A 21,831-nucleotide genomic window follows, 5' to 3' on the forward strand; every position below is an offset into this window, starting at 1 on the left:
TTCAGTGCCTCCAATTATGTTTTCTGTGTAATATTCTGTGAAATCATGTCTGTTAACTGAGCAGAATAGGAAAGACAACTGCAGAAATGCATGGATAGAGGGACTGTGGGTCGACCGATATTGCATTGTGTGTAAGCTTACTGTGTCACAATCGACTAGTCGACTGCAGGTGTGTTGTACACACACGGTGTCGTACAGGTTGACGTTGGGTGTCGTCAATTTGGAATTTTATCAAACTTGAACACTGCAATTTAACTCTCTCTTTCAATTATATTCAACATCACCAAAAATCAATAGTAGCTCGCGAATTCGTTTTATTGTGAAATTAATACCGCGAATTAAATCACTGAAAATTGTGCCGTCCACCGACCGGCCTCGTCAACTGCTATTTCTCCTTTCTTATAATATGTACAAATGGCCATACTGTTTACAGACGGATCCGGCTAGCAATTCATTGACTTAAATTCGCTCTATAGGAGATGTAATGTCACAGGATACGCGCAGCTCTTGGAGTCCTTACTCACTCGTTACGTTGTTTGCAAGTGCAAGAAAAATCTCGCCACGTGGAAAGAACGTTCCATGCTGTTCTGATCACATTTGCAGATATGATCAATGCGCGTTACTGAAGTGAAGCGTCCGAAAATAGGAAACTTAAATGAAAATGAACGAAGAACGATATTTTGTTTCACCATATTTCTAAAACTTAGTTTAGAGCCTAAATTAAAGAAGAAACTAGATTACTTGCATTGAAAAGAGGGCAGTTCACTTTTTCCTGTCAACATAGTTCCATGTGCAAGCATATGTGTGTGCCCGTGGTATTGAGTGAGTCGTTACAGCCCTGACGTTCCTATCAGAGCACCAGCTCGATTAGATAATCGCAACAATGGAAAATAAACACCTTGGGGATTAAAAGTCTTCTGTTTGTCACCCGAGTTGGCAGGCAGCAACTCGGGTTTCAGGTACCATCAAAGTTAATGGAGCCTTCCCCTAATGTTGGAAAAGATACAAAACAGATTCTAGAATCAGGCTGAGTTAACTGGCTTTGAAGTGCACCCTGAATGAAGCAATTTTTACTGTCTACCATCGGTAGTATGTATAAATATCACCTGATTCACAGTGCACAGTGAGTGTATATATAGTGATGTGTGTTTGTCTTTTCACTAATATGTCAGAAATGTAAAACTAATCTCATTTTTAGCAATACCATATCTGTTTTGCATGTGCATCAGATACCATGCATCAGACAGTAGCCATTACTCCGTCCCTTGGTTTAAAACATTCATTCTTACATTCATTCACATATTTGTGACATTTTCTGAAATCCCTTGTGGGAAAATTGATCATAATTTTATCAATTAAACTGCTCATTAAAACATTAGGTCCTCATTTCATTAAATTCTGGTAACATCCTTTTTGAAATGACATTATTTTGATTGCTATATTTGTGCACATACCAAACTATAATATGGCAGCTGATAAGTTACTAAAAAGTTGGGATACAATGAACAGCTGTGATTCTATAACTTGGATATGTTAACTAAAAAACAAAAGTTCAAAGTGTCCTCTGCACAGTGTTGAAGTTAGCCAATTCCCAATTGCTGAATACTTTGAACTTCTGACATTTAATTTTGAGAGTATCTCCTAATTTTTCTTACTTTGCTGCTCCAACATGCAATAAATTTTATAGGATAAAAATTCTGAATGTCAGTTTTGTGGATATCAATACTGATAAAATTTGAGCAATATCTTGTATCCTCTCTTAACAACTCAGGACAATATGTTAACCTTTCAATCTTTACTCACAAATTTCAAGACTTACAGAAACTTCACATTTCATTGAAGGTTTCCTGAAACAAAAAAACAAAAGATCTGCCATTAAAAAATTCATCAAACTCATCTTTTCTTGGATGTATTATTTCTGAAACTCTATGACCTTATTCATTCAAAACAAGAATAATGAATCGAGGGCTAGGTTAGCTTCACTTCATTTTAAAACACTTTGAATAAAATCAGATTATCACCCTGAATTTATAACACAAAGCTCTTTGCATGAATTACTGACAAAACATTTTTAAGAATTGAAAATGTTCATCCTAAGCTTTACACGGAACAGATTATAATTAGAGATAAATGAAATGATAGGAAAATATGGGAATATTTACTGCATAATACGTTTGGCATCATAATAAGCAAAATGAGTAAATAAATGGATAAAATACCATAAACTCACCATTTCTGTTTGTCTTGAGGACAGCAGACCCCCTAGGCCTGTGTAAGTTGACACAGCTGTATGGATGTCTGGATGCAAGTCAAGTGCATGAATTGTTGTATCCCTGGTGGTGGGTTCAGGGGAGTGTAACTTTACTCAGAACTTCTGTAGGTTTGTTTTGAAAGGTGACTATGCTTATTTGTTTTGACTGTGCCGCTATGGCAACAGCAACAGCAACATTGCAAATTGCTAATTTTTGTTTCCATACTGGTCACTTTAGGGTCCTTTGCCATACACGGTTTCAAACTGATTGATTTGCCACATTTTGAATATGGAAAGGTTTTATTCTGTAATTGTTCTATTTTTAGCATCTACTTTATAAAAAAGGAAAAGAACTAAATCAAACTGTAAATAGTGATATCACATAGAGAAAGTTTATTCATTTGTATTCTCAGCATTGCAAATCTCATGCTCAGAATATTTTGAAAACTAAATTTGAATCATGGTAAGTTCTTGTTAATAATCAAGTTTTCTTCACTGTCAAATTTGCTTGCAGATGAATATTATATACAATGATGGTTAATGATATTTCATGTATATATCAAGACAACTATGCACAACAAAATATTTTATTGTAAATGAAAGCATGCTGTAGTTGCTTGGAACAAAATAAATTGACAGTAAAATCTAAGCATACCAATATTTTAGGTAAATTAAAATTTGATATAAAACTGTCATGCTATTTTTATGCCAAAATTTATCATAAAGATTTAATTTGATCACAGAATTACTCAGTGACTAATTGAATTAAAATAATGAAATAAGGGTTAGATTTTTGTGTTAATTGTAAGGACGTATGGAAAAAAGACTACAAATGATATTTACACACCTGACAAAAGACCCAAAAGTGACCAATCTGTCTGGAATTCTAAATTTGACAAACGCTGAAAAGTAAGATTTTTTCAGTAGGTTTTCCATGCTCGGCTGTTGAAAAAAGGAGAAGAAAAAGAAGGAAATTTTAAAACCATAGAATGTTACATTGCAAAATGAACATTCACAAGGGAACTTTTCACACTGCCAACTAAAATAAAGACAGAGAGGCCAAATTTCCACGTAGAGTGATATGTAAAGAAACACATCCATGGTTTACTAGGTTTCTTTTTTTTTTTGCGAGATTACGGCCGAACCGGCAATGGTATAATCGTCCACCCCGCTGTGTATGCGTCGTCGCATTTCGAACTTTTCTTCAGGTATTGTAAAATATCAAAGTGACGCAGTGTTATCTTAACAACGCGAAAGAAAATATTATTCATTTTGTAGTAAAAAGTCTGATTTTATGACTCATAAGCTTCCACTCGAATGCATTTTACCATGTTACTGTATTTCTATTTGTCGTGGACAGAAACAAGTGCGCGTGATAGGATGCGGCCAACGGCGGCCATGATTACACTTTTAGCCTACGCGGCTATTTTTATATCGAAACCATGATGAAGAATAAAAGGCCCCAGTATCACATGTTCGCACCTTTTACATACCGGTATGAACGAATGTGCACGTTAATCAAGATATATTTAATATGTGATTGCTGTCATCGACCGTTCACGAAGCTTCGATTAGGGAGCATTCGTTATTTACGGGGAGGGGGGGGTGGTGGGAATTTGAGCGACAAATGAAACGTAAAAAGCGACCCCCCCTCCAAATCAGATTTCTAAAATTTGACCCCCCCTCAATTCATCAATTGTAAAATGTGACCCCCCCCCCCCCATGAAAAAAAAATTTCATCAGATTTGATTCATTGACCCTTCGCACCCTGGGGCCCCGGGCTGAAAAAGTTTCCTCACATACTAGAGAATCAACATTTTTGGTGAAATGCCAAAATCAAATTTTTGCACACACATGAACTTGTAATCGCTCTAGTCTAATCAAGTACACTAATATCAATAATCAAGAGTTGATAAATATACAGATTTACCTAGTTTTATATTGGAAAAATATTATTCATAGTTTCCATATAGACAAGATAGTGAATCAACATTTCGGTGACATTCGAAAATCAAATTTCTTGCACAAACATCCACTTGTTACCACCCTAGTCTAATCAAGTAAATTAATATCAATAATCAAGCGTACATAAATACACAGATTTAACTAGTTTTTATTGGAAAAAAATTATTCATAGTTTCCTCTGACAAGATAGTGACTTAACAATTCGGTGAAATTCCAAAATCAAATTTCTTGCCCACACATGCACTGGTAACTACCCTAGTATTATCAAGTACATTAATATCAATAATCAAGAGTCTATAAATACACAGATTTAGCTAGTTTGTATTTAAAAGAAATTATTCATAGCTTCTCATAGATTATGTATGGAGGACCTGTGTATTTTCTATTTTGCCTGGGAGTTCTTGTGTGTTATCACTGTATACCTAGGGAGTCCAAGACGGGAACTTTTCAGAGAGTGTTTTACGTTGCATGCTGCACTGGCACTGGAAGGTTTGAGTGTCAGCGTGTGCTTTTTTAAGTCAGATATTTCTCTATTTTGAGTCTTACTCAAGTCAGCAGATATGTAAAGAAAACGGTGAGTGGCAGAGATCGAATTTTATGCGGATCGGACTGTTTATTTAAACCCTACGCCATCCTCTACTTTAGTTGATGGAACGAACATTGCTCACACAAGTGAAAGCCGTGCCGTATATTTGCAATATACGCACTGCACGCTAAGATGATAATATCACCACAAGTTGAAAGCTGATCTTTCTGCAGCAAATTGTGTGTTAACTGTGAACTTTATTCCGTTTATGAGTTCAGTCAGATGTCTGAGATTGTCATGATAACATTATTTATGATCGTTCCACTGAACTTTTGTCGATGTGCGGAGTTAGCAGAGGAAGACTTCAGATTAGTTCGGCATGTCCCGACCGGAGTGTAAACAAAGATCTAACTTCTAAGATGGCTGCTCCCGTGGTAGCTGAACTGGACGCTGCTTAGCAGTGAATTGCGTGTGTTGTCGCCGACTTTCATGTGCAGACATTACACGGGACTTACAATTGTGCTCATCATCGAACATTAGTTAAAGTCGCGTGTGAACTATTTGTGTTTCCCAGCCGCGTGGTCAAGTCTGAGGTACCTCTGCGGTTGTTTTCCATAGAATTGTTAAGCATTTAGAAATGGTTTGAACAGAGTTTTTGTTCTGAAAGTGTGACTCTGCCGTCGGGAGGTCGATCAGTACGGTTACTGTTACCATGGAGTAATATTTATAGTTTTGAAGTACGGTTTTACTATTTTTATGTACACCCCGATATTTGACACAATATAGTAATACAGAAGTTGTTTGTTACATTATGACTGTGTGTTGGTCCTCATTTCATGCCCATTGCTGTGTAGCCCTGCGTACAGGTGTGTGCACGTGTGTTCCCAGCATTATATGGCCTCTACCAAAGCCCTGCAATGGTCTTTGAACAGACTTGAGGTCTCTGCGGCCTGGATCTGGACCGCAATGAAGACTAAACGGTCTTTTTGGCCGAAATTCTGCTCTATTGGGGCAAAATCCTTTCCCTGCCTACCTTTACCTCCTAACCAATCCCAGAAAAGATGCGATTGACTTCTCCTAACGTCCAAAACCACTCATTTTCTGAAACATAACATACTCGACAAGTTGTTTACCCATGGAGATCCCATTTTGAATCTCGCTGCAGAGACCCCAGTTATCTCCACAGACCGTTGCAGGGCTGTGGTGGAGGCCGTATACGCCAGGAACACACGTACAGACCTGTACTCAGGATACATGCTTGTTGCTGCTCTAGAGAGGTTAACGCCAGTCTCGGACTTGTTGGCCCTGCTAGAGAAATAAATTTGGCTGAGCTTCGGTCGGTTATTATTCTGCCGTCTCGAAACATCGGTTACACAAGCAACATTTCAGTGAAATTCCAAAGTCAATTTTGTTCTCCATAACTCAATACAAACCTTTGTAAAATTTGACCCCCCCTTCAATCATTGATTGTAAAATTTGACCCCCCTAAAAAGCGGTTTTGTAAAAGTCAACCCCCCCCTGATTTCCACCAACCCCCCCTCCCCGTAAATAACGAATGCTCCCTTATTTCGTATGATGGACCACTATTTCTGTCACGGCCAGCAGAACCGCATGCCTCGTTACGAGAATTAGCTGTTGTTGCAGATTTCCAAGCGGAAATTTCAAAATTGTGAGTTTTGACGCAAAACATATGCAAGGAGCAGTTCCCGAATAACGCGGAATAAGACATATCGTTTTCACGTTCTCAATCTGACCGTTTCACTTACCTTTTAAACGAGGTGGTGGATTCTTTGATGATAAACGTGGAGACTCTCAGATCACGCTGTTGCCGTCGCCGCGCCGCAAAGAATCAGTGATCAGAAATGACAACAAAACCTGTAGCTCTTGACGATGAACTTTTTTGGCCAATCAGAAGGAGTGTACCACCCATTGACCTGGGTCTGACTGGTACAGCCAATAAAACAGCGTTACACTAAAGGTTCGTCGTTTCCTTTGTTTTGATCATGGCCTGCAGCGCTTGGCCAGCTCGGCTCTCATCTTATCGTAACGATTTGACTATATTTATACTTAATTGTGAAAATGGGAATTAAAAATGTCATATTGTGTTCAATCAGGTGCAAGCACACCCATCGTGTACAGAGTTCTCAGTTTTACGATTACACCACAGTCGCTCGAGAGCTATTCAGCTCTGGGACTATTCGCCCCATAGACGAGTGTACATAAGCGAGAAACTCGCGTATGTACACTCGTCTATGGGGCGAATAGTCCCAGAGCTGAATAGCTCTCGAGCGACTGTGATTACACGGATGCCCAGCCGCTAGCCGCCCGGCTTACTCATGCAATGCATTACAGCACAGAGTGGCAGCACTTGCATGCCTTTTGTTCCATGGTCGTCTCGGTAGACTGTTGGCTTTTCATATTAAAATGAGCTTCAAAGGTGTTAAACTTTTTGGAGGCTTTGTTTGTGGTTGATAATTACACGAGATTATGCGAAACATACGACGAGATGGCATCGTAGTGCCAGTCGCGTAGCAACCATAGTTACTTTGTGAGCTCTCAGGCCAGAAACACTGCTTCACGCCAATCAAAACATAACACGCCAGCAGTTTCATAAACATGTCCTTTCTTGACGCACGTGTAAAAGACGGTATGACTGACCGTAAACCATTGAGTAAAACCAGACAGTATCGATAAAAGACTTTCAAATTTGGGTCAAACACACTCATTATATATTCATAAAAATATGAGAGGAATTTTTAAAACGGTAAAACCCACTTTCCTGAAGCTAAAAAACACTCCCGTTTTTGCCAGCACATCAATTCCGATCAGCACCACACGACAACAACAACACAAACTTTGTCGAACATACTTTCGCTTAACAATAGGTCAAACCCGGAATTCGATTCGCCCACGTTACAAACAAAGCCATGTGCGCAAACGCGCTTTGACGTACGTGTATTTCCATACGCGTTAGTACACATGTGGGTTTGTTTGTACCGGCATCACGTGATTATTTGGGCGTACTGAGTCTGTAGAACGCATCGCGTCCTTTTTATTCCGGAGTAGAACCATTGGTGAAAATCCGAAAATTACCGAAGGTGCATGGTCGGCACTCTTCGGAAAAGAGAGCCAAAAGCTTCGTGAGGCGAGGCAAACATGGATTGCTTACGTAACCGCTTCTAGCTGTTGCCACTCTGTTACTCTGTGATTACAGTCAGTAACACCTGCGTTTTGATGGGTCACGCATTAGAAAAATACAAAAAGCAAACCAAAACAACAAAAGCAAATAGTGGAGACGATTTTCCTCAACAAGAAGGAAAAGCTAGCTTCCCATGGTGATCATCGCACGTATGTAAATGAATGCGACGTGAGCACAGGCTAGTCTGGTTCCCTGACCCATTTCCCGGTAGAGGGCGTGGGGAACCTATATTTCCCCACGCCCTCTACCGGGGAAATGGGTCAGGGAACCAGACCAGAGCACAGGCGTTATGTGGATCAGGTAGTTTGTAAAAGTGTAGTTTATGCTGTGAGTTTATGCTACCGTTCCGACATACTGATACGTAGCCACCTAAGTAAGTGCTATAGGCTACGTATCAGAACGTCGGAACGTAGCATAAACCATAGGGGAAAGAAATCAGTCCCCTGACAGCCTGGGGTGGGAGGGAGTTTCTTTGTGCAACGGTTTACCTTATTTTATTTTATTAATTTTGACTGTGATATTTCAAATAAAGTTCAAGTCCAAACCGTCTGACTGCTTTCTTTATTACTACAAGTAATTTTATTAATTTTACTGTGGTATTTCAAATACAGATTTCGACTCCACATCGTCTGACTGCTTTATATATTACCGACAAGTCCTTATCTCCTCTCCAACTTGTGTATACGCCACTGTAATTGCTCCGAAAACATTGCCAACTTGCTAATCCGCTGTCGGTATCAGCAGATTAAGTGATTGAGTCAACACCACAGCCGTCCCACACGCATTAAAATCCTTATTTCACTACGTGTGGGACGGCTGTGGTGTTGACTTAATAAGCTAATCCGCTGATACGCTCAGTCATTAACAAGTTGGCAATGTTTGCGCAGCAATTAGAGTGGTATGTGCACTGGTTGAAGAGGAGATAAGGAATTGGAAACACAGTCAGACAGTTTGGAGTCGAAAGCTTTATTTGAAATATCACAGTCAAAATTAATAAAATCAAATATTAAAGGTAAACCGTTGAACAAAGAAAACCTCCTCCCCACCCCAGGGGACTTTCATCTGCCCCCTGTGCATAAACTACACTTTTACAAACTGCCCGGCCCACATAACGCCTGTGGCCGTGAGTTACCCGCTCATCTCCAACTGCACTCGGTGAACTTATCATGTGCACCAGAAGTAAAATATCCATATTTGAGATTGTGAAATATCTTCAGTCAGAAATAAGAATATTTTACATACTTTACGTAGGAGTTGTACTTTGTTTGTTGTGCACAATTACTTCAAGTCGAAGTACTGAAAGAAGGCGTATGTCATATTTTGCAACTGACTTGTGAAGCCATCAACTAATTTAGGCTGCCTTAACAAATAATCGAATCGCGATTGAAATCTTATTTTTTTCAGATCCTCCTCAATACCCTAGAAAATTCCAAATCCCCCCTATAAGATCAAAACTTTTCAAGGCCCCTCCACTGTCACAAGCCCGGATATCTATCAGTAAAGGATGTGCGCGCAGAAAAAATCCACATGTATCACGCAGTTCTGCTCGCAGGTGTTCAACACTACCTGTTATTAGCAGTTTGTGTAAAGTCATATTCCTAAGGCAAGTTCTTAAATTGATTCATTTTAAACGCATCAGTGAACTTTTTGATTTATCAGTCTAAGCCAACATGAGTTAATCCAACTCTGGCCAGGTCGATCGCTCCTGCCGAAGAGCACACAAAATGACGATCATGAGAGAATGGGCAAATCATGAAGTCTGGCTAACTGTCATATTGTAAAAACATTAGCACGGTGACCTACCAAAATTTGATTCAAAAGTACAAAACAAATATGAATTAGGTGCTACTCAACTTAAATTGACAATACTGGAAGGTTAAAATATTCCATCAATTGAATGTTTTCATCTCTGAAATTTTGAGTGTAATTATGGCAAATTTGGTTGGTTGAAAAATAAATAATTTCATTTAGTCAAATATTTTTACATTTAGTCTTTACTGTTCAAAGTTTTGCTTTGGTATTATTTTATGATGAGAATGTGAAACTGTGACCCTATCTTTTTTCTTTATTCTCATATGCCAGAATTCCAAATCCCCGATAACTTTAAAAGTCTCCTGCAGGTCTTCCATATGTTGCTCTCTGGCCTGATCTTGTGAACAAGTATGTTTCACTGTCATTAGTGTCATTTGACCGAAACTCTTCTTCAACTAACATGTACATCACTGTCAGAGTTATCTCTATTACAGATCAGGTATGCAGTGATAGTGACACTGCAGTAGCAGGGCAGTACCTGATAGTGACACTGCCCGCAGGGGGGGGGGGGTAGCTGTATTAACTTTGATAATTTTGACAATATTTTTGTTCAGTTTATACAACTGTGTTCTACTCCCTGCAGCATGTTGAACTCACAGGCGTGATGTTTTCTGGGTAGTTTCTATGAGTGTAGTTTATGCTACGTTCCGTCGTTCTCTTCCGTAGCCTAATCACCTAATCGTGATTTGGCTACGGAAGGGTACGTCGGAACGTAGCATAAACTACACTCATAGAAACTACCCAGAAAACATCATGCCTGTGGTTGAACTGTCCAGTATCCAGCTTGCTGACACACCCTGTGCCCATGCAGTTGTATTACTCACAGCTGACTGTCAGTCTGGACTCTAATTAAATTATCCCCCAATACATAATTAAATAATAACACACGCCAGCAAGGGCAAGATCACGATTTGTTGCCCGCCCAAGGGATGGTGCTCATGACGGTAATATTGATGACGCCCGAGCTGAAGGCATCATACCGTCACATTACTAGTAGTCACTAGTAATAATACTGGGATTGGTTTTTTAGCAGGGATTTTTAGTGACTGTCTGAAATACTTCCGCTTGTACTCATAGAAAACGTAATTCCAAAACACTAGTCCTTAAAATTGTAAACAGATTCCAAGAAAAACTAAGTACGGCTTTACTGCTGTATTTACATTTTTGTTTGTTGTGTTGCGGTTTTTTTCAATCGCTAGGCCACTGAAGAAAAGGGACGAGACATTGCCCCCCCCCCTCCCCGACACAGCGGATGACCATGATGAGACCAAGTCATGAATGTTCATGTAATTTTCACCTACAACCAGAAGCGCAGCACTGAGTGAGGACCTCTCTTGCGACGCCAGTCTATGTGAGTAGATGTTATGTTACGCAATTGTGTTACATCATAGACCCTCGAGAAATTTCTGGAGGGTCTATGGTATATATTTATGAGTCAATCAATGGTTTGCTGTTTTGGGTGTGCTACGATTGAAACTATAAGCTACGGTAGACATCTTGTGACTTGGTGTATTCAAAATGGTCTTAATAGTAATTTTACAACGCTGAACTGTTCGAAAATGTTCATTCAAGCTGAGGACTGCAGTAGTAAACAATACAAGCACAGATCTAGACTTTAGAGGTCATCTCAATATAGGATATGTTATGGTTACATGTAATTGTTTTCCTGTGACCTTAGTGCCAAGAAGTGCATGGGTCTGTCTTGAATCTGCCATGGAATTTCTACATTTGTTACGTGACTTTAATATCCATATCTCACTCTGGCTATATTCATTCCGACATCAAAGCAAGTTTGTTCAATCATGACCTTACTGGGGGGTCACAATTATTCATCGGTGAGTTCCCTATCTTCGCCTGCCTCTAACATGTCTAAGTAGTGCCCACAGGCGTGACGTTTTCTGGGTAGTTTCCAGAAATTATATTTTATACGTTTCGACGTTCTCTTCCGTAGCCTAATCACCGTGATTAGGCTACAGAGAACGTCAAAACGTATAAACTACACTTATAGAAACTACCCGGAAAACATCACGCCTGTGGTAGTGCCTAGCGGGAATGGCAAACAGTACATTCAAATTCAAATTGTGATTTATTTGATCAGATGCACAATCACCTATTCCGCTCTGCGTCTATATATGCTCCCCATATAGACGTGTGTTATTCTCAGGCTTATGTACACACGTCTACGGGGCGCATATATAGACGCAGAGTGGAATAGACCACAGGTGACTGTGATCAGATAAGGTGAACAAGGTGCTTCATAGTATCGTACGTCAAATAAAAGAACGCCTAAGTTTGAAGTTGTGCTTGAAATGTTCTGGCTACGATAACTTTTAGGCGAAAGCATAAATGTAATTGTTGGAAAGCCATGATCGAGGGGATGTGTTACCACCCAGAGGGTCATTCCTATCGAAGAGGCATCAACATTCTACTGTTGGTCTGAACCATCTTTCGCGTAATAATAAGCTATGGCCATCGAGTATTATAGTCTCTCCATCATGATCACTGATCTGGAAAAGCCAATTGTTTCATTGTGACAGGGATAAACAACAATCAAAACCTTACTGGAGCATGTCATTTAATTCTCATTTTTACATGTTGATTTACAACATTGACATGTTTTGCATGAGGTTAGTATAAAATATCGAACACTGGATGCCAGTTTTCTGTAAAGGGAAAGTTGACAATCCCTGATTCTCGGATAAGCTCTGCTGACATTGAGTATTTAAATGTTACCAGTTTTTTGTTTTCTATTGAAATTTTTATCAAGTTAATCAGTTCATAGTTATAGATTATGAGAGTTGATAAACAACCTACCCCTTTAATTAAACAGACTTCAAATTTTGAATTTTTTTAAAGTTATAATTACATGTTATAGATGTAGAGGTGACAAAGTTGATGCATTATAATCACCCAACAAAGGATTTGAAATCAAACAGGAAATGTGTTGAAAAGGTTTCACTGTTTTGAAGGTGATATTTTTTACTTCGCATATCAAAGAATATTTTATTGCATTTTTGACACTATGAGTCAATGTTTTTGTCAAAGTTTAGCAAGTTTTTCTGTGGTGAAAATAATTGATGATGAATTCTAATACAAATCCATATCAAATGCACATTCTGTCCTTGTCTTGGCTGCAAAGGGGGTTACATTATTCTAGGAATGATAGTAAAATCTAGCAGTGTATAGACTCTTTGTGGCCTCCAAGGGCAAAAGGGCTTCAGTGTAAATAGGATTACCTAAACTTTTAAGCTTCCTGATTTTCATACAGAATGTTCCTGATCCTATTTGAAACGAGTTTTCTGCTACTGTCGTACCTTAATTCATAGCTTTATGAAATTATAATGCAATTAACATTGCCATTTCATTCAATCAGTCAATACATTATCTACAAAATGACAACATGCTAAGCAGCAAGTTTGTTTGTCAAATATTTATTCTATTCATTGTGAAAATCAGGTCCGGTCAATGCTACATATTTCATCATGGGAAACCCCACTTTCTTGTCTGGGCAAATCAAGATTTACATGTGATTTTCACATCATTATCAGAGTTCGCGTTTACGCAAAAATCATGCGTATTTACACATTGAAATTGACCCTCTACGCATTTTTTCCATTGTTATGCGTTTTCCATACGCAAAGGATAACAGTAAAATGTTTCCGAAAGCACCCCCCGCAACGGAGCTTAAGCGATAACCAGACGAGAAGAGTGCCCGCTTGACATTAAATTTGTTGCAACACTTTCTGTCAATCACTCATTTTGTGTGGAAAGTTTCGGATTTTTTGGGCGTGGTCTGAAGAATCGGCATCCTAGTTCAAAGGCACGTTATCATGTCAGCTGTGCCTATGAATTACGTCGCTAATTTTCAAGCGAGCGATAGTTTCTGAAAATTATAACATAAAATGAGTGATTGACAGAAATGTTGCAACAAATTAAATGCCAACTGTGCACTCTCATCGCATCTCACTGTCCCCAAATTTGATCAAAGCACACATGCAGCATGGCGTCGGGGCAGACAACTTTATTTTCTTTCAACTTTGCTCTACAAGTCCGTGAAAAAAAAAATGATTCAAAGGGTCATTCGAAAGACACTACCTGGCAACCCAACATGGAGAACACGGAGAAGTGCAGTGAAGTTGAACCCATCTCGGAATCCACGACATACTGTCCCGATACAACAACAGGGGATCAGCGCCACAGTGAAGCCCTGAGCCGTGATGATGATGCACCGGTTACCAAAAAATACCCTGTGCTGTTACGCTTCAGCATGTTTGAAACAATGCCCAGTTGTTCAAGTTGTTCGTTAAACTGTTTTCATTAAAATAAATCTTACATCGCACAAGCCGAATATGAGTGTAGGTTTATTGAACGGCACATTGTATTTTGTAGTCAGTTTTTTTCCATCAATCGAGTGCGGAAGTGAAATTACGCACTCACAAATACAGCCATTACGCAATTTTAGCAGACTAATGCGTATGCCGTACGCGAGGAGTAAAAGTCACCGCGAACACTAATTATGCTGCAGTCAATGTCACAACCCTCCCCACCTCGGGGCATTGTGGGCATTTGAAAATTGGTCTTATGAAATTTGTCAAATGCCCCATCCCCTAGGGCGAGACACTCCAAAAATCCCCACCTAAAACTAGTAAATATCCCTCATTTGCCCCATCCCAAGGGATGGGGCATTCATAAATTCTGTGCTTGTCCAGGGGGATCAATAGGCAGTTGCCCACCCCCCTTTGGCATACAACCGCGGCAAAGCCAGTGCATAGATAACTGATTGTAATACAAACAGAAACTACAATAGCAACAAGTAGGCTAGAAAACCTTAAAGTATAGAAGCGGCATCTTTATTTTACTGATAAAGAGCTAATAAACCACGGGATGCTTGGTTTAGATATGAGAAGTCTCCTTGCCAAACATAAGAAATCAACTTGGCATGGACTTCCTGAAGACAGTACCATTTAACGCCACCCTGCTGAGATTTCTTACTGACAGCGACAAAGTATAGATAAACAAGGCGCAGTTAGACTACATATTAATTACTATCAGTGTTTGTATTACAATCAGTTACCTATGCACTGGCTTTGCTGCGCGTAGTTTCATGACAAACATGGTCTAATCCCTCACATTTGTCCTGTATTGCCCAAGGTGGGGCTCCTCAGGGATTACAATGACTGCTGCATTACATTGTGCTCAGTAAACAATTGTCAACCGTGGTAAGCGCATAGAGATATTATCATATACCAATGTCCATATTGCTACATCCTAGTGACGTTCACCGTAAAATATCAGCCGTGATATTTCACGGTAAACGTCGAGATATGCACGATGAACGTCATCAGTTTTAGAGTTTTCCCAAACTACATTAGCAGTTTGTTGGTAAACAACGTAAACAACAAAATGGCTGCCGCTCCCCGCCTTGCCGACGTAAAAACTTGAAGGGCTTCGAGGAACACGGGTATTTCTGGTTGCAAAATACGAAAATATCACGTTGAGTCTTATAATTTTTTCCCATGGTATTTTTTTTGGTCAAGTTCTAGCAAACATTCTGCCGTTCGCACGGCGCCGGCACTGTGCACAGTCTCCACCGAACAGGTAGTGGCGCGTGGCGGGACAGCGATGTCGCGCGCGCGACAACTGTTGACATGGCTACTCTAGGGATATACTAACAAAATGGCGTCCTCTCCGCGTGAGCTCCGTGCCGTACGACGATCGAAATCAGGATAAAGCTGAGCAGTTTTTGATCGGTTACTGTTTGTAATAGCATATTGCACCTTAAAATGTTCCTTCTGTATGACGATTCATGTGTATGTATGGCTGTATGTATGGATGTATGTATGTATGTATGTATGTATGTATGTGTCTGTATGTATGTTTGTGTCTGTCTGTCCGTCCACTCAAATATCTCGCGAATCACTGGGTCTGTCATGTTGGTATCATAATCGGTATGTAGATACACTATGGCCTGAACATGGGGGAATCTGTTCAGATGAGTTTGCGTGCTTCAAAATAATGCAAATGAGCCCAAAAACATTGAAAATTGTAAAACCAAAAACTCAGGAACTACCTATGGGATTTCTTTGACATTTGGCATACAGGTACCTTGTAATGGTATGAGTCAAACATATCAATATTGTGATGAAATCTGATGAAGTCTGCAATTGCAAATTTTTAATGAATTTTTTGTGATCTTTAGCTCCTATTTGATATACCAATGTGAGGTTATTGCATAAGCTGAAGTCAGTGGCGTCTGTATGTATGTGTGTGTACGTACAGTATGTCCGTCAACATCAAAAACTCCCAAACTGCTGCACTTTTTAGCTTTGTATTTGGTGTGTGGATGCATCCTGGGCTATAGATGGGATTTTTTTCCAATGAAGTTTGCATTGCCAAAATTATGCAAATAGGCTTAAAAATGTGAAAATTGGTCAAGAATTAATAACTCAAAAACCACTGTTTTGATTGTTTTGAAAATTTGTGTGCAAGTACCTTAGATAAACGTTGTACAGCTGCAGTTTTGAGAATATTGTGAAGATATCTTGAATTTTGTATTTTTGCTGAATGTTTTTGTTATTTTTCTGACTTTATGTTAAAAATTATTCTTCTCTGAAAGCACCAGCCCAATTGCTCTCAAATTTGGGTTGGATGTTTGCATGGGTGTTACCCTTCTAAATTGTTGAAATTACGACAAAATTGGAAAAATTGTTGATATTTTTGGTCAAAAAAGTCTTTAAAAAAATTTTCTTTTTAAAGCCACGGGACACACAGCTTTTATATTTGGTATGCAGATGTCAAGGGATGACAATAGTGAGATATGTGGAAATTGTCCTCAAGTATATAAATTTGTATTTTTAAGACAATTTTGTCATTTTTGGTCAAGAAAACTTATTCTCAAAATTACTTGTCTGATAGCTTTGTAATTTGGTATAACAGTTCTGAGGGATGTTATCAGATAAATTTCTGCTCACAGTTTTGGGAAACCCCCAAATTTGTTTATTTTAAATGACCTATACCAACCTGGGATATGTTGAGAGACTGTTTCAAAGGCTGTAATAATATGACTTTAATATACATATACAGACGTTCTCTGTGAACATATACCATTCTATAGTCCTAAGAAGAAAAAAGTGACACAAAGCTGAACTTTCTGTGCCTGAATACACAGTTTTCTGTCATATTGAGAGAAATTAACCATGATGCATTGAACATGTCATGCATTCCTGTGAGAAATGCTTGTTGGTGCAATTCTCTTGCAGGGTAAAATCTAAACTTCACTTCCAGAAACATACTCACACATACTCACACTCTTATATATATATATATATATATATATATATATATATATATATATATATATATATATATATATATATATATATATATATATATATATATATATATATATATATATATATATATATATATTTGTAGGCAACCCTCAACTTATTAGGGCTCTGGCAGTATGGTTGAACCAGAGGTGTGCCCCATACAATTGATGACAATAAATCTTAAATATCGTACATTTAACATAGAAAGAACATTGAGGAGAATTTTCTGAGATGCATATTAGCTGAAATGAAACGTAGAACGATCTTTTCTGTCGTTCAATGTCAGCATTGTCTCTGAAGTGGGTTGTTAATATATAACCAAGATATTTTTTGTTCTCTACGAAAACAAGTTTAACACCATTAAGATACACCGTGGGCAAACGAACAGTACTTGACTTGTCAGTAGTGACACATAAACATTCAGTCTTTTCAGTATTAAAAGTAATGTCGTACATATCACCATAATTACTTCATACCCTATATAGCGTATATAGCGTATGTGTCCCTTTGACAGAGGGACTTAACAAACAAATATCGTCAGCATACATGAGGTGGTTTATGAAGCAACATGTACCCCCTATATAACACCCTGTTAAAGAATACCTAACTGATCAACATAAACATTAAAGAGTTGAGGTGATAAAACTCCCCCTTTCACACCGTTAGAAACTGTGAATCCAGATGAAACACTGTCGCCCCAACGAATAAATATTGTTATGTAGGTCATTTCCCCCACACTCATCATGACCTGAGTTCAATTAGTCTAGAACATTCCAAGGTCACTGCCCTTGATGACCTCACAACCTTGAATTCAATTAGTCATGTTTGGAATGTTCTGGAAAGTTGATTAGTTGTGTAAGGGAGATAATTTTAGAACAGTAATTAGCATGTCAATAAAAGTTCTAGATTGTTCTTATATGCCTTTATAAAAGGGACGTGCCAGCTTCCAGTCAGACTTTTGGGATCGTGTCTCTTGTGTGTTACTAAACTCCAGCAGTAGTCATTCTCAAGACTTTTCAAGACCTTCACTGTCAACACTGGATTTATACTGTGGACTTTGTGCAACTGCAAGCCTGCAAGCCGAAGGACTGTTCATTCATCAGACTGACTGTTACAACTCTGAGACTGGAGCTTTGCCGTCCCAGCTGAGATAAGTAGTCTGTACACTTTTAAAGCTTGTACTCTATCCCTGACTTAGCAATTAGTTTTATTTTCGTAATAAATTTTGTTTAAACGTTATTTGCTGAGTTCACCCTTTTGTTCGTTTTCTCTGCACGTAACAATATACACTGAGTCCTATACCAAACAAGGAGAAATCTCACAATAAAGATTGGTACTTTACGAGAAATCAACTTCTTTAAAAGTGACTAATGATTTACTTGATTTACTTTTTCAACCTGAAAGTGTTCTGCTTTGATGTCAGCTGGCCTCATTGCAGAATCTGGCACTGTGGTCTGCACAGAATTATTATTATTATTATTATTATTATTTATTAGACTTTGCAACCAAAATACCATAACAAGTACAGACAGGTTGAATTGTTACAATGATATAAAATAAATCAAAAATCACAAAAAAACTACAATATAAAACTGGAGTAAGAAAGTTAAAAATGTGAGCATTATAAAAAATTGTAAAACTAGCGAACCATAAGCATAAAAATCACTTGTTGGTCATTTACTCATGGTTGATTAAAAATTGCAACACTTTGCAAATATGTGTGATGAGGAAGAAAGTGGTAACACCAAAACTACGAGCTGACAAAAAAAATTATTTCTGATAGTTACTGAGAGCATATGGAATAAAACTATTTTGAAATCTTTGTGTGCGGCATCTAAAAGTAGCATATTGTTTTGAGTGGCGAGTCCTTCTGGTAGTACCAGGGTTCATCAAGTAGTTCAATCTATCACCATCAGTACAAATTTTCTGAAAGAAAGATTTACATAACATGTCTCTTCTGTGCTGAAGAGTGTTGACACTAGTTTGAACAGATTCTTGAGAAGACTTCTGTGGAAATATAATTCTAAATGCTCTCTTTTGTATTGATTCAAGAACATTTGACTGGTCTAATGTAAGACCATTGTGCCATAATGGACATGCATATTCAACTACAGGACGTATAATTGAGGTATAGTATGTTAACAGGTGTTTGGTGCTCAACCCAGATCTTTTAAGAAGGGTGAGAAAGTACAAGCGTTTGGACGCTTTGCTGTAGATGTAATCAATGTGGTCAGACCATGAAAGTGTATTATTTATCATAACCCCAAGAAGTTTTTGGACCCTTACTCTTTCTATGATTGTACCATTTATTAAAATTTGGGGAATGTCTGGTTTGTTCTTCTTAAAGCAGATTAACAAATCTTTTGTTTTATCAGGGTTCAGTTTCATATTGTTTTCCTTAGACCATTTAGCTGTATAATTTACAGCCTCCTGCATGGAGCTTTGATAAAGAAATGACTCTGACATACTAGTATCATCCATAAATTTGTAAGTCAGGGCTTGTGGTTTCAAATCGCTTATCATTATGATAAATAATAAGGGACCCAGCCACGACCCCTGTGGTACAGCTCCATGAATTTTTATCCAGTCAGAGACCTCCCTTCCAAGTATAACACGCTGTTGCCTATCACAAAGGAAAGCAGCGATCCACTGAACCAAAATTGCAGGACATGCATATCTTCTATTTTTTTGATCAAGATATTGTGATCAATAAGATCGAAAGCTTTTGAGTAGTCTAAGAGAACAACATGTGTTGTTTTGCCTTGTTCAGCAGCTAGGTACCACTGATGGAACATATCTATCAAGCAATGTGTTGTTGAAGTGCCCTTAACTGCACCAAATTGCTTTGGGTCAATTTTGTCTTCAACCACTTCAAGAAGCCATCTACCAATAAATGACTCAAGTACTTTACACAATACAGGTGTCAAAGCTATGGGACGTAAGTCTTTAGAAAGGGTACGTGGGATTAACTTTAGGGATGGGACAGACATTTGCAGACTTCCACACCGTTGGTACATATCCCTCACGAATTGAACTATTGAAAATGGCACATATGGGCTTGGCAAGGGAATCAACAAAGTCTCTTAATATCCAATTTGGAATCATATCTGGTCCCATAGATTTGTTAACTTTGATCTCTGACAATTTTTTCTCAACTTCATACACTGAAATAATGAATTTATTTGGGATTTGACCTTCATGTTTAGCCACCTTTGAAAAGCTTAGTGGTGAGAGATGTGCACTTACGGTTTGGAAGAATGAGTTGATCTTTGTTGCTAGTTGTTTAGTATCTCCATTACATATATCATTTGCCAGGGACTGCAAATTGTTGTCCCCTCTTTTCCCTTTTCCGATGATTTCTTTTGTCTTTCTCCACCACTGGCTAGGATTAGTCATGTGGAGATCTTCTACCTGGTTATGATAGTATTTTGATTTCAGATATCTTGATAAACGGTTAATTTTGTTTCTACATTGTTTAAATCTGATGCTATCGTTTACTTTCCATGCTGCTTGTCTCTGTAAAATGAGATCTCTGTATTTATCAGTGATCCATGGCTTATCGGTAGTGCATCTCTTAACCTGTCGGTTAGGCAGATGCGCATCCATAAGGGAGTTAATAGTGTGGTAAAAATAATCAAACTGTTGTTGACATGTTTCTAAATGATAAAGAGGAGTCCAATTCACTTGTTGTAATTTATGTGCAAATATAGCTTTACCATTGGGATCGTTGGATCTTACCATCATTCGAACCACCTTCCCAGGTTTGAAATTTACTTGTGGTTCAGGTAGACATATGACTGTTGTTATGTAGGTCATTTCCCCACACTCATCATGACCTGAGTTCAATTAGTCTAGAACATTCCCAAGGTCACTGCCCTTGATGACCTCACAACCTTGAATTCAATTAGTCATGTTTGGAATGTTCTGGAAAGTTGATTAGTTGTGTAAGGGAGATAATTTTAGAACAGTAATTAGCATGTCAATAAAAGTTCTAGATTGTTCTTATATGCCTTTATAAAAGGGACGTGCACAGCTTCCAGTCAGACTTTTGGGATCGTGTCTCTTGTGTGTTACTAAACTCCAGCAGTAGTCATTCTCAAGACCTTTCAAGACCTTCACTGCCAACGCTGGATTTATACTGTGGACTTTGTGCAGCTTCAAGCCTGCAAGGACTGTTCATTCATCCAACTGACTGTTACAACTCTGAGACTGGAGCTTTGCCGTCCCAGCTGAGATAAGTAGTCTGTACACTTTTAAAGCTTGTACTCTATCCCTGACTTAGCAATTAGTTTTATTTTCGTAATAAATTTTGCTCTAAACGTTAACTGCTGAGTTCACCCTTTTGTTCGTTTTCTCTGCACGTAACAAAATTGGGGGCTCGTCCGGGAGACGAATATTTTGAGCCGTTTGACACATTTTGACAGCCTTTTCAAAACTACTATATACTGTGAACTCAGCGAAATTTAATCATGGCGGAATTTAAGCCAGACGAATTTATGGATGACCTTGATCAGGACACATTTAATTCCCTCAGAAAAGACAACCTCATAGCACTGGCCAATTTCCTTAAAGTAGATGTCAAAAGATCTATGCGCAAGCGAGAAATTCAATTCAAGATTGCAAAACATTTAGTTAATTCTGGCCATTTTGAAGAGTCTGCCTTAAAAGATTATGAGCCTGAGTCTTCCTTCGAACTCAAAAAATTAGAATTAGAAATCAGGCAGATTTGGAGCTTAAAAAATTGGCA

The 21,831-nt window shown here is 38.5% G+C and overlaps 1 long non-coding RNA gene across 1 annotated transcript; it reads right to left on the reverse strand.

The window, feature by feature from the left end:
- Positions 1-308: 308 nt before the first annotated feature.
- LOC139115043 (uncharacterized) lies at positions 309-6,617 on the reverse strand. The gene is made up of 3 exons (XR_011548024.1): positions 6,509-6,617; positions 2,231-3,193; positions 309-1,847 (listed from the first exon to the last, which is right to left on the reverse strand). It is a non-coding gene; the product is annotated as an uncharacterized lncRNA (long non-coding RNA).
- Between the last annotated feature and the right edge of the window lie 15,214 nt (positions 6,618-21,831).

This window comes from Ptychodera flava, chromosome 16 (assembly GCF_041260155.1).
Source record: "Ptychodera flava strain L36383 chromosome 16, AS_Pfla_20210202, whole genome shotgun sequence".
Taxonomy (NCBI): domain Eukaryota; kingdom Metazoa; phylum Hemichordata; class Enteropneusta; family Ptychoderidae; genus Ptychodera; species Ptychodera flava.